The following is a 14,482-nucleotide window of genomic DNA, read 5'->3' as shown; positions in this document are numbered from 1 at the left end:
GCAGACATTTTGACTTGCAACAGGAAAAGCACAGATGCAGCTAATTATGCTAACAATGACTCAGCACTATCAAACCTGCATTAACTGGCTGTGGCCACTTGGGAGCAGCAGGGGCTGTTAACACAATGCTAACACACCTTCACTTTTTAAGTTGTAGCATTTGTTAGCCACATTTTTTTGTTATTTCCACGGAACAACATCTGGCATTAATTTGGGGGTCGTGTTTCTGGACACCTGAGACATGTAAGTACAATTTTAACTCTGCTTTGGTCTCCAAAATGATATGGCTTTTTAGCTGCTAAATGCGCCAGTTAACCTTAGCTAACATTACTCTCTTTCTGCCATTTGGTAGCCTGCTGGGCTGGTAGCTATCACCTGGGTAGAGCTTTGTAGCTATAAAATGAAAATATTGATATATAGCAGCTTTAATGTTATTAATGACGCCTCTGCTTCTCCTGCTGTCAAATTGTGTGCTGTAAAAAAATATATAAACCACTTTCATAGCACAGTTGTCTCATATTGTGAGATAAGTTTTATTTTTCTCCTATTTATCAGTTCATTTGAAAGGACTTCCTCTGTATAGAGGTTTTCTTGGGAGCCATTTTGATCTTCACCTGCCAGTAGTAGTAAAAGCACAAGTGAAATATGGAAATTTGTGGCTCCAGCTTCAGTTTCAGGGACGGGTGGACGCCTGAACTGAATACATCGTTAATATTAGCAACACCTGTGCTTTTTCTGCTTTGACAAGACAAAATGTCTGCTGTGAAAAGTAGTGGGGAATAGTGGGGAAAGAACACTTAACAGGCCTGTATTTTAATACCAGTACCGGAGACTGGTCTTAAACATCGAGTCATCCTCTTCTTAACACTATAATATGTTTTTTTTTTTTACATTACAGTACCCTTCATTATTACAAATACCACATTTTAATTAAATAACGTCACATTAAAGTGCTCTTTTAATGGTGCCGTTCGTGCGTGCTGTCATGCCCTCGTCTGTGATTGGCTGAGGGCACAGGGGGGCGTGCCTTATTGCGTCATGTCAAAGAAGGGGATGAAAGCTTATGGAGAGAGAGACACACACCGAGAGAGAGAGATTAATAGGGAGTAGGCAGGCGCAGTAGCAGACTCCCATATCCGCCAGACGGAGACGGACGGTGCCAGCTGCTAGCTAAGTTAGCTATAGTACACAGTTAGCAACTAGCTTCTGAGTCTTAGCTGCTTTACCACATATGAGGGACTGAGGAGGAGTGTGTGTGCGTGTGTGAGTGACAGCGTGTGTGTCGACGCTTTGAACGCCCGCTCGGCCGTCCCGAAGTCACTCCTTGTGTTTGTGTGCACCTGAGACTGAGTGTGTGTGCAGGACAGGGAGAGAGAGAGAGAGAGAGAGAGAGAGTGTGTGTGTGTGTGTATGTATATAAACTCCCCTATCTTCCTTTTCCTGTTCCGAGCAGCAGCGTGCCTGTGATTGTGTGTGTGAGGTTAGCACGCAGAGAAGCACACATAAACACACTCTTGATAGTCGACTGTTTACAATCGGTGTCCGGTTACTTGCCAGCGGATTCACATCATTTACTGACACCGGCACAGCACCAGCATGTGAGTACTGACAGGTAACCCGGGTGTGTGGCTGTCATTGAGTTCAGCTGTCTTAAAGACAAACCCTTATTTCCCTGAGTAGCTGAATATGTTCATGTGTAACCTCACTTTTGTCTTGCTGTCAGCGTGGTTGGAGATGTTGCATGTACATTGTGTCCAACTGTCATAGCTGCACAGTTGCTACAGACAGGCATCTGTAACTTGTGTGTCTACCTGAACCAAACTCTGTGCATTGAAAACCTGTCTACAAAGTGGTTTGTTTACTTTGCTAACTCATTTTTTTTAGCTGTAATGTGCACATGCAAACTTTAACTCCTCATAGCAGTAGTTACCAAAGTGGGGTCAGAGGGCTCTGAGGCTGTTCCAGGAGCTCCCAAGTAAAATTAGGAGTTTTTTCAATGGAGTTTTGTATTGGTATGAGTTGGCATCGTGGCAGGAAATATGCAGCAATGACTGCTTTTGTTAAGGGTTACCCATTGTCACTTTCACACCTACAGAATGGATGGTGAGGTATAATACATGGAAATTGGTATTTAAAGAAGCAGAAGGCACCACAGTAGGGACTTCATTTTCTCTGTGCTGAATAATAATAATGATGATAATGTCTGTTTACAACCCTGATTCAAAAAAAGTTGGGACGCTGTGTAAAACGTAAATAAAAGCAGAATGCAATAATTTGCAAATCTTTTTCGCGCTACGTTCAGTGAATACAGTACAGAGACAAGATATTTAATATTCAAACTGGAACTTCATTGTTTATTGTAAATATACACTAGCTCCGAGTTTGATACCTGCAGCACGTTTCAGAACAGTTGAGACAAGGGCAACAAAAGACTGTGAAATATTAAAAAAACAACACCTGTTTGGAACATTTCGCAGGTAAACAGGTTAATTGCAGATTTGAGTATCATGATGATTGGGTATGAAAGGAGCATCCACAAAAGGCTCAGCTGTTCAGAGGCAAGGATTGTCACTTTGTGAAACACTGGGCAAACAGTTAAAGAACGTTTCTCAATGGACAGTTGTAAAGAATTTTGGGATTTTGTCATCCACAATCCATAATATTATGAAAAAATTCAGATAATCTCGAGAAATCACTGCATGCTCTGTACACTCTGGACGCTCTGTACGCTTTGTACGCTCAACACGTAAGGGGCAAGGCTGATAACCAACACTGAATGCCTGTGACCTTTGACCTTTCAGGAGACACTGCATTAAAAACCAACATGATTGTATAAAGGATAATACTACTACAAGGGCTCAGGGACACTTTTGAAAACCATTGTCAGTAAACACAGTTTGTTGCTGCATCTATAAAAGTTAAGTCTCTGCTATACAAAGAGAAAAACATGTATCACCAACATCCAAAACACACCAGCGACTTCTCTGGACCCGTGCTCATGAGGGAGATTGAAACAAATTGGCAATGTGTGTACGGTCTGATGAGTCCACATTCCAAATTGTTTTTGGAAATCATGGACATAGTGTCTATCGGGCCGAAGAGAAAAAGGTCCACCCAGATTGTTCTCAGTGTAAAGTTCAAAGCCAGCATCTGTGATGATATGAGGGAGTGTTAGTGCTCATGGCATCATGGGTAACTTGCACATCTGTGAAGGCACCATGAATGCTGAGAGTTACATAGAGGCTTTGGAGCAACATGCTGCCATCCAGACAACTTCTGTTTCAGGGACGTCCCTGATTATTCCAGCAAGACAATGCCAAGCCACATTCTGCACATGTTACAACAGTATGGCTTTGTAGTAAAAGAGTGTGGGTACACAAGTAATCTGCCTGTAGTCCAGACCTGACTGTGATGTGGCACATTATGAAGCACAAAATAGAATAACAGAGACCCTGGACTGTTGTGCAAATGAAGCCATATGTCAAGCAAAGATGGGAAATAATTTCACCTTTAAAACTTCAGCAACTAGTGTCCTCAGTTACCAAATGCTTACTGATTGTCGTTAAAAGAAAAGGTGATGTAACACTGTGGTAAACATGCCCCTGTCCTAGCTTCTTTGGAACTTTGTGCAGGCATCAATTTCAGAATAAGTGTATATTTACAAAAAACGAAGTTGATCAGTTTGAACATTAAATGTCTCATCTTTGTACTGTAATCAATTGAATCTATGTGAAATGACTTACAAATAATTGCGCCGTGTTTTTTTTTTTAAGTTTTACACAGTGTCCCGACTTTTTTTTTTTTATTCAGAGTTGTACATGTTGACACTTGTAGATTGCATAACATGCTTGTTTCCTTGTGAGCTGCAGATCAGAGTTTGTTACTCTGTCTGTGCATGTGGTGACCTGATTGTCTCTCAAATTGTCTGTATTGCAGAAATGTGCTCTCTGCTCCTCACCTTTGAACCCGTGCATGTGTCTCTCTTGTGTCAGAATCATTTGACTGTACAGTTTGTTCACCCTAAAGCAACCTTTACTCTGCTTCAAAGAGGTACAACAACTGTCCCATCCTGGAGCTCAAGGAGGCCCAGTGGGAGCTGTGTGAGGAAGTAAAAGACAGTTATTTTCACAAGTCGTTAGCAGACCTTGCAGTAGAGCCTGTAGCTGGGATGTAATCAGAAATGTACAGGCAGAAAAAGGCAGGAGCCTCCTCTTTGCCTTGGCCTGCTCAAAGTGACTATAGTGGCCTTGTGTTTTTGATGGACATGTGGCATTCTCTCAGTCACCTTAATGACAATACTTGTTGCAATATGCCAAGGTAGTAGACTTGAAAGTGTTCAAGGCAAGTGGGACACACATCCATTATAGTTTTACGTCAATGATGCAGAGCTTTCAGAGCTCTCTTTTTCCCCAAACATACACACCACCTTATAAATCTCTTTAAGGATGATATTTTCAGTCTTTAGTCTTATTAGTACTTTATCAGTACTTCTGGTGTTACTACCACCAGTAGTTTGTAACTATTCTGCCACTTCAGTTTAGACTTTCTGGAAGGATGCAGATGGTCCTGTTATGGTCAGAGGATGTTATATTTCCGCAAGCAATGCCCAATCTTACTTCCTAAAAGTTTTTAAGATCAATTTGCATGCTTTGGTATAACTAAATCGAGAGTCAAGAGTGTTTAAGAGTGCAGAGAGACCATTTGAACCCAAATGTTTGCATCAAAAGTAGCATAGCATGTCTCAACATGAGCAGATGTTTTGCCTCTTATGTCGGCAGTTGCAAAAAGCATCCAATTATCTCACTGAATATGTGTCTAGTATGGGATGTTGCACAGTAACAATGATTATTAAAGAAAAATGTATCTTTTATTAGGTCTGAACCTTTTTTATCATGACGTGATATTGTAAATGATAACGTGATGTGTAAGTGTGTCATACCACCGACATGTTTAAACAACTTAAGCTAATGGTAACATACTCTGCCCATACTAGACAATAGATATTTTGAAAATACAACAGCTTTCAAAGACTGCACTTGTTTATGTCAGTAAGCACTGGTGCAGACTTGCCTTACTCCCTTAAGATTTTCTTCAGGGCTGTCAACTAACTGGGGTCCTGAACTGTTGTTAGGGTTCCCATGAAATGAAGAGTAAAAAAAAATGATTTATGCTTCTTGGGAAACACTGGACCTTCTTCTAGTTATGCTGCCAGGGCACCGTCTAGCAAATAACTATGATGAGTGTTGCAAGAGTTAGAGTGGAATCCGTCAGACGGCGAGGCAGATAGTAAACAAAGACAGGGACACCAGAATGAACTAACTGTGTCCCTGGCACTTTGAGTCTACAGATTACCTAAAGAGCATGACATAAAAATGACTTTTGTATATATATATTTTTTTTGCACCTTTTCTGGTTTTGGTCATGTTAGGGTGAAGCACAGCCAGTAGTGCATCTTGCTCTGCTTGCAGGCATTAAACAATTAATCAATGTGGCTTCTCGCCCTGTAATGTACTGTCCTGCTGTCCCATTTTAACAGGATCTGCATCAGATTAAGGAGGTGCTATTTCTTTGGGCCTTGAATCACTGACAGATGATGTAGCCTAGTAGTTACAGTTCATGATAGACTGATCCAGCAATAATTAGCAGGTATACAGCAGATTAATGGAGCCCTGCATGACTTTTAAGCATGTTAAACTGCTTCTTTCCTCATTGTTTTGTCCAGAGGGCAGCAAGATGTCAGTCGTGAAGCTTTCATGCTCTTAGCAGGTCCTCACCAACATTAGCACACAGACTTCAGTGTTCATTAAAGAGCTAGCTGCTCACAGACTCCTTTTGGTAATCTCCAACTATAAAGAGAGCAAAAGGTTTCATAGACAGTTTCTTATGAAAGTAGGTAAATCCATAGCAAACCTTTTGCTTGTTAAGTATCCACTGGCATTTCTTCTTACAGGGAGAGACAGGTTTAACAGAATGTAGCCTGTAGGCCAGTTTCAGGGTTTTATGATATATGTCCTCTCACCCTGTTTCAGTGTGTTGGTCAAAAACTTTCCCCTTTGCGATATTTTTTTCCTTTATTACCTTATTTGAAAACACAAAATCTAAACTTTCTCAAGCAAAGAATCTATATAAAATCATTTAAAAGCTGAAAAAATGTCTATGTCCTTGTGGTCCGTGATAGGCCATCAAAACGATAACAGACTAAATAATTTCCAAGCTTCTGTTATGCTATGCTGTAGCCTAGTAAAAATGTACAAACTGGCCCAGGGCAGCATCATGCACTTAAGAGTTATTTAAGAATTGCGTAAGAAATCTCGTGTTTTTCCAACACATTATATCCTAAAGGAGCAGCCAGCAGCAGCAGGGTGCTGGAGCATCTTGTTGACACAGCTGGTAAAGGGGCTGAGTGACAGTCAGTCAAGAGCAAAATGCATTAGCTTCATTTGGCTCAGATAATCCTGTCAGCGTACCACAAATTGTACTGTGTTACACATTAATATAACTAGTTTAACATTGCTGTTTTCAAATGAGTAATATGTATTTGGGTTCTTTTTTATTTAGAGAGTTGAAATGTCTTCTGAAGGGTAAATTTAATGAAAGGAAGGACAGCATCAATATTTTGCTCAAAAGTTTTGTTTACGGGTCCTTCCAGTATTTATTTTTCACTTCTGTTCGGCAGAGTTTCTCTAACTGCTTGTAAATTCAAACCCACCTACTGTATCTACCCTTCCTCAAGCTCAATATTCTAACCTTTATGTCATCACTAACCACTTTTTAGTCCAGTCACAAGCGTTGGTGTTGTCTACACAAACACAGCCATCCTCTGTAACCATGCTCCTGTTGTGTGAGCAGTTGCTGTTGATAATCGGGACCTTTTTAGACCTCATCCTTTATGGTTCCATACTGCTCTGCCCTGCGTGGCCGATGGTTAACATCCACGAAGCAATTAATTTTGTCTTGTGGATTTTTGACTGCACCAGAAGGAAGGGAGTGTGGATTAGGGCTTTCCCATGTAACATTCGTTGTTGTTCCACATTTAATGACACATAACTTTTTCAGGAAGCATTTGGATTCTGAGTGAATCCACTTAGCAGCCAGTCTACCGTGTGCGTGCGTGCGTGCGTGCGTGTGTGTGTGTGTGAAAATGTTCTGTTAGAATGTCTTGAGGCCAGACCTCTGTGTCCAGTTGAGACCAATTAGGCGGTGAAAGTGTTGGATGTTTTGAGGTGCCTTTCACAGCAATCTGCAGTGGATCTTTCACTTGTCTGATTCCTGCGTGTCTTACCTCGCCTGAAAATTTGTTGATACATAAAAATAGGCATCGTTATAATGGTTTAAACTCTGTTTATAAGTATGAATAACTGTTGGGCTGAGCTAAAGGGCAATGTGTTTGAAGGATACATTTGAAATTAAGAATAATTCTATTGAATGCAATAATGTATTCATTGGCATTCTCAAAACTAGGGTAGGACATTATCTTTTTTGTTTTTTGTCCATCTGCCACTGTGGCTGGTGGATTCCAAAATTTACCAACCACTCAATAGATTACCATTATTTTTTCTGGCTGTTGAGTAAAACCTATCTAGCAGCCACTGCCATATTTTATCAGTGTTTGGCTGGTGGTAATTCCAACCCTGGATGTGTAACATGCTTGTTACTTTATAGCTTCAAAGCTCATCTAGGAATTCCTTCTCATCCTTAGTTGTAGTGGAGATAGTCTCACCTCATCCTCCTCTGTAAAACATTACATTACGTGCGGTATATCAAGGCTTTCCCCTGATAAGACAACTCTGGGTGATTAGATGTTTGCTGTGATGGATGAAAAGGTGGATTATCTATTATTGCACAAATGCTGGCAGCCATGTATTTGCCCTATTATCAGTCAGTTGGGTAAAGTTAATGCTAGTTATGTGTGTTTGTGTGTCACAATATCACGGGCTGTGTGCGTCAAAACAAAGCAGAACTTTGATCTCTATGAAGTTAATGTATGAACCAGAAATCCCCTCTGTTCTTTTAAGCTGCCCAGCACACACAGGTTGCTCTCAGTCACCTCTGACCTTTAAGTTTAGACAGAGGAGTGACTGATATATCCATGCAGCAATGCATACGTGCCATGATTTAACTGCACTGTCAGACAGTTAACAATGAAGGCTGAGAAGAGTTTTGGTTCTGTAGAGACTTTGCTGCGAGGACACTTTTGCTTATTCTTGTTTGTGCCCCTAAGAGTGTGTAAGAGAGATTGAGAGACAGGACAACAGAGAAAGGGTTGGAGAGAACATTTGGCATAAAACATCTACATTCCACTTTGGCTTTCCAGCTATAATTTAATTCAGTGCTTGTTTTGTGTTGCAGCAGTTTTGAAGCTGATGTTAGTATGCAGGATTGAGATGGGGAAAAGGTTTCACTGTGAAGTTTAGCTGAAAAGTTTCACTGTGTTCTGCCTGTGAGAAAGAGAGTCAAATAGCGTTATGTCTCTTGCTCACTGATTTAAATGCATTGTCAGGAAACATTCAAGTTGTGGACACAAAAATTAAATTAAATGTGTCCCTGCTGCCAATTTAAAGTGTCTTATGATCTTATTTTGGCCTTCTGAGTTCACAGTACAAATCTTTTGACATTTTCTCACTGCTTTATCTCTCAACTGAATTGGAAGTTCTTTCTATTACACAATAATACACAACGTTCATACCTAAAAGTTTGCAACAATCAAGGGTCTGCAGTGAGTTTTAAACCTTCATAGTGACCTTTTTCACAGCAGACATTTTGACATGTCATAGTAGGAAAAGCACAGATGAAAATGACTTGGTTTCTTTAAGTGTCACAGTAGTGAATGTGGGTTTCCTAGGATAGCGAAGGCATGACTTGTCCTACTCTCAGTCTGATTGGCTAGTACTCTTTGCCTTCATTGGTTGGATTGGTTAGGTTTAGGCAAGAGGACTGAGATTAGCTAGAGTTGGGGTCAGAATATCAGGGTAAGTGTGTCTGCATGAGAGGAAATAACTCCTCATACCAGTAGGTGGCAGTGGTCTGTATGTGTCATTCAAAAAAGGGAAACTTGAAGAGCTACACAACATATTTCAGATGTTAGTTAGCCAGTTAGCACATAAAACAAAGGCTATTGCTGTAGGCTAGGGAACAATAACACAAACAATTTATGAACTGCTTCTCAATGGTTAAAGACTTCACACACTCTTGGCTTTAGTTGTTTGTTTGCCTTTGTCTCTTTTGTTTCTCTTCTGAACTGAGCTGAACTGCCAATCAGAGTGATTGCTCTCACCAACAAGCTCTGCCAGCTCCAGTGCCAATTCAGCATTCGGAAAACAGGTGACAAGGGCTGACTACTCCCAACATTGTGGGACACACTGCAAAAACTAGGGCAACAGACACTTGCCGACGGCCTGACATTGACCAATGGCTGATCGCCTGCTTGATGTGTCAGGTCCCTAAGGTATTCCTGTGAGCCAGCATGCACCATACCAGAATCTCCTTGAAATGGAATGCAGCCATCATTAACTGTGTTAAATATACTTGTGCTTTTCCTACTGTGACAAGTCAGAATCTGAATCTTGAAGAACTAGGCTAAACGTTGTTGTTGTTGTTGTTGTTGGATAATTTCAGCTAGACCTCTGCCCTCTGGTTTGAATTGTATTTGTTTCTTGGGAAGCAGCGGGAGCTGTGGTGCTCCAAGTGATTACATCATAACTCTTTGAAAAAGAGCGTCTTGTGTCTTGTGGTATCTTGTGAAACCGGGGTAAATTATTGACCAAAGGGGCTGTTTTGCAGTGGTATGGATTGTTCATATCTGAAACAACAAGACAACTATCCCTATTTTTTTTTCAGATTCAGTGAAAGGCAAATGGTTACATTCCTGTGCCACAGTAGGGACCTTCTGAAAGGCCGAGGGAGATTTTGCTAAATGGTTCTGGCTTTTACATGTCAGATAAATGTTCATCAAGAAATAATTATGTTTCGGATAGTTGCGATTGTGCTCCCTTTTTGTCAGGAAACCTTGATAGAAATCTTAAAGTTGAGCTCATGACATAGAGCAAGTGCTTTACAATTAGTTTAGGCCTAACTGGGGTATCGATCTGTAATGTCACGTGTTTCAAAAGTTATAGTAAAAAAATTATGTCGGAGCATAAGGCAAAATTCCTGTTCTTACCAAAAATGAATAGTAATGACTATGGAGCTCTGTATGAAGCATGGGAACCCTACTAGCCTTACTGGTGACATTAGTTCATTAACAGGTTTTAAAATGTTTCAGTCTTTCACATGAGTAATCAATACAGTTTGTATGCATTGCCACAGTAGGATCACGAGTATTCTGCCCTCTGACCTATTCTGCCTTATTTTACAGGCAAGTGGACAAAACTGATCCCAGTGTAATCCATCTGAAAGAGATTTCCTTTGTTAGAGTTGTGTGTGGAAAAACTAAGAAACTATTTGGATGACTTGGATTTTCTGTTGCTGTTGATTGGAAGGAAATTCCTCCCCTGTGTTCCCTCTTAATATACAGTGGACATAATAGTGCAGTCCATGTGTGCGTGTCACCTTTAAAGCTGTAGTTGGCAACTTTTATGAAAATAACTTTGTCATATTTGCTGAAACTGTAACTTTATTCTGACAGAAATTCATGAGACAGTCTGTGAAAAAATCACGTCCCTCCTCCTCTCCCTGCCGCTTCTAATGGCATTTGCTGGAATCTACAGCGGTGCACTGAGAACAGCAAGTCAGAGCCAAGGAGTCTCCAGTTCAGCCAGTTAAGTCATTGTCTGCGTGCTGTCAAACTGCCAAACTAGGCAGCGCTGATAAAATATGAAACAAGATTCTGTGTCTGCATTGCTTTTTTCTCCCCTCAAATGTTTTCAGCAACATATTTTAATGTACTGTTTTATCTATAAATGAGAAAGTTTGTGACCCAGCTGCCAGGTTGGAAAGATTTGACTGAAGTACCAAGCATTGCCAACCAGCCGGACCAGCTTTCTCATTTTACAGCCTATCACTAAGCTTAAACAGGTTTCTGAAAACATTTTAGAGGAGATATAGGCAATGCAGTAACAGAATCTTGGTTCATGTTTGGTTCTCTGCCTAGTTTGGCAGTTTGAGTGCAGTTCACAAGCAGTGATTGACACTTGTTTTCGTTTACATTCTGTAAGGCCATTACAAGCGCTACCAAGCAATATGATTTTTTTTTATCTCTTTAGTGCTGTGTGATTATTGTGACAAATATGAAAAAAAATTATATCAAAGTTACCAACTCCAGCTTTGAAAGACACCCCTTTGATGTGTCTGTTGTATCAGTGTGGGTTATATTGCTGTTTGTGTATCAGATGAGCAGAGTGACTGAAAAGATTTCAGTTGATAATTGACATGACTTGGTCTATTTATCAACATTTGATAAACAGTCCAATCAGATAGCCAGTGGTGAATAAAAAAACAATGATTGATCAAGTTGTATCTGCTCAGCACTACATAATAAAGCTGTAGTGTAGTTTGGTGGCAGTCATTAATGCAGGTGATAACTTGGATATTGATGGCAGTAAATACTATCACTACTATCTTTTACGAATGGTGTAGAGATGTTGTGCATGATGACATACATTCTACTTTATCAGTCAGAGCCACATGGAATGCACGTCAAAGTTTATTGCATTTTGACGCAAGTTGTGTTGATCTGGGCAGTGAATACGCATGATTCTGATGTGGTCTATGACGTGATCATCTGAGAATGTAACAACTGGACTGAGTGGAATTTGGTCATGTTTGTTCTGTGGTCCCCATTAATGTTTGCTTTGACTCAACATGGACGCAAACACAAACTTATCATCAAAAATTGGCAGTGTGTTGTGTTGCATCCTCCTGCTGTCCATGTGACTGTGCATGAGTTAACAACAAATGGTGTCTGAGTAGCCTCAGTGATCACATGGTCATTACTTGTTCTTGTATTGCACGTTCAACATGATTTGGCTAAAGTCGCTGACCTGTAAATAATGATTAGTTTTGTTCCTTTTTTCAAGCACTATCATTTAGTCAATTACATGCGGTAACTGCTGGTATGTTGGTAAATGTGTCCATCAAGCACAAAGAAGTTTCAGAGTTCACCTGCTCTTTAACTGTTTCAGTATGAATTTTGACAGTGAGAGAAGTACGGATAATGAAAGTTGTATTTACTCTAGTTGTTTGTAAAGTCTGGCAGGCCTGCCGTTATGGGGAGGTCAAAGGGTACAGATGGCCCAAGGCCAAGGGGGACCTGTGAAAAAGTCTGTGGTTGACCCTTAAATGGGATCAAGTACAACAATTTACTTACTGACTTAAATCACTGACAGCACAGGATGAATAAATGTAATTTTATAGTTAAAACACATTTCAACATGCCATCTGATACTCACCCCCCCCCCCCCCCCACTCTTTACACTGTTTTAGTTCTGCACACAATTTGACCAGTATTTAATTAAAGTAGCCGTCAAGATTGAATGAATAGCTACATGAAAGAAAAAAAAAAGATTTGTTCACCCTTTTTCTCTAATCATTCGTCAGAGGGTATTATTTGGCCCAGGACACACATGGGTGTCTAGTAAAGCATAATGTACTAGATACTTTAAAAATACTCCCTTCCAGTGTTTTGTTAGCTGTTAGGACAAACACAAAACCCTTATTCCACTTCTCAACCTTTGTTATTTAATTTCTTAGGCTAAATTCTGATGAAGAACTGATTTATTTTTAAAGCATTCTCCAAATATACAGAAGGAGACAATTCAGCAGAATGACACTGAGGCGCAAAACTAAAATTACCCTCAAACTGTACTACCACAGCTCACATGTCCCCACCATTTGACATTCCTTTCATTCCACAATTTATCCTTGCGTTTGCCTCATTGCATTTTGGCAATGTGAGTCATACTACCGGTAAACCACTTGCTTTGGCACATTTTATTGTTGGCTCCATCCATCAGTGCAGGAATTCAGGAAAAAAGGAAGAAGAGGGAAGTGAGCTATGTTTCAAATCTGTTGAATAACAGTATCAAAAAAATAAAGAAATCTTAAGATGGGAGAGATGGAGAAAAAATAGAAGAGGATATGCTTCGGATACAAGTTAGAGATAGAGCTGAGATGGGATCAAAGATACATATAGAGAAACAAGAGTTTGAAGAGGATGACCTTTTTCTCTTTTCACATTCAGTGTGTTTAAATTGCTGTTGTGATTTCTTTCTCTAAGTCTAACCTTTTATTATTCAGTTCTTTTCTTTAGTCAGAGGAGAGCTAATTATTTGGCTCAAGGACTAATTTGTAAGGTTACAATAAAAAAAAAAAAGTATCACAAAAGATAATTACCACAGTACTACAGGCCAAGTCTAAATATTTCTGCTTCTATTAATTTCTCCTCTGTGGGATGTAAAAACAGTATCGTAGCACCAAAGGTACATTCGTATCAATAAAAGTAGAGGCCAGATAGTTTGTGTCTTCCAGAGAAATGCCCTCAGTGGTTCATTGAACTGTAGGGACAGGATGCTTTCTGTGTTTGGGTGGTTGTTTACACCTCAGCATATGGATAGGGAATTATCACTGAGCACTATTTCAGGTTAGGAAGTTACTTGCCACTGCAGGCTGCAGTTTCCGGTAGATTTCCAGTTTTTGGCAGATCAAAGAGCATTTTAGATTACAGGCCACAGCTTATATTAACCATCATTAGGCTACTGGCTGGTAATATTTCAGTGTCATTTCTAAGTGATCCATGCACTTTTCAATCAATGCATGGTGTTTTTTTTTTTTTGACTATTTGTGTTATTATGTTTCTACATTGTCGTCTACATTGGGGCTCTCAGGCTGTATTACAGATTTCTGATCTCACTTGACTGTTACAGCCGAGAGGAATACTAATACCTCCATCTGCCTGGCCATCATATCCACATTGCTAATACAGTGTAAGTGTATTTTACCAGAGACCTTATCACTCAACATGAGAGTATACTTTAAAGAAGTTTTAATTCAGCTGTATTGGAGAGAATAGGTTAATGCAGGACACAGATGGTAATCGACCTGTTTTTGCCTGTCTGCCACAATTGTCTTGTTCCTCTTCAGTCTGCTCTTGTCTCCCTGTCGTATTCAAGCCTTGAGGAAACTGTATCTGCTTCCTAGTCTGGCTCTGTTGCTTTTGTGTAGATACAGGATACTGTTACAGCCTTAGCTTCCTCTGCATACAGTCTTCAGAAAGTCTCAAGGCATTCGTTGACAGTGTAAAAGCACTTCTTCGTTAACTCCTTTAAGTCACACATGATTATGTAAACATTATCAGTCTACGACGAAGAAAGTAAATTAAATTTAACTATAAAGATTACCTTTGCTCTATTTGCTCTATGTGATGCTATCTGGTTGATCTAGTCTCTCAGCAGTCTGTGCACATTCTTTCCACAAGTCCACGGATACACCTCTTGCGATGTAAGATAGCAGACATGTTTTGATTGGTATGAATAGAAGACTGTTTGGT

At 40.0% G+C, this 14,482-nt stretch overlaps 1 protein-coding gene across 1 annotated transcript in view; it reads left to right on the top strand.

The window, feature by feature from the left end:
* Positions 1-1,069: 1,069 nt before the first annotated feature.
* Positions 1,070-14,482, top strand: part of pcxb (pyruvate carboxylase b) — a 348,589-nt gene continuing 335,176 nt past the window's right edge. The window contains exon 1 of the mRNA XM_049567509.1: positions 1,070-1,598. The gene's annotated coding sequence lies outside the window, so the exon portion shown is untranslated. The remainder of the gene's footprint in view (positions 1,599-14,482) is intronic.

The sequence above is a fragment of the Epinephelus fuscoguttatus genome, linkage group LG23, assembly GCF_011397635.1.
Source record: "Epinephelus fuscoguttatus linkage group LG23, E.fuscoguttatus.final_Chr_v1".
NCBI lineage: Eukaryota > Metazoa > Chordata > Actinopteri > Perciformes > Serranidae > Epinephelus > Epinephelus fuscoguttatus.
The sequence above is the reverse complement of the archived record's forward strand: the minus strand, read 5'-3'. Positions and strand labels throughout refer to the sequence as shown.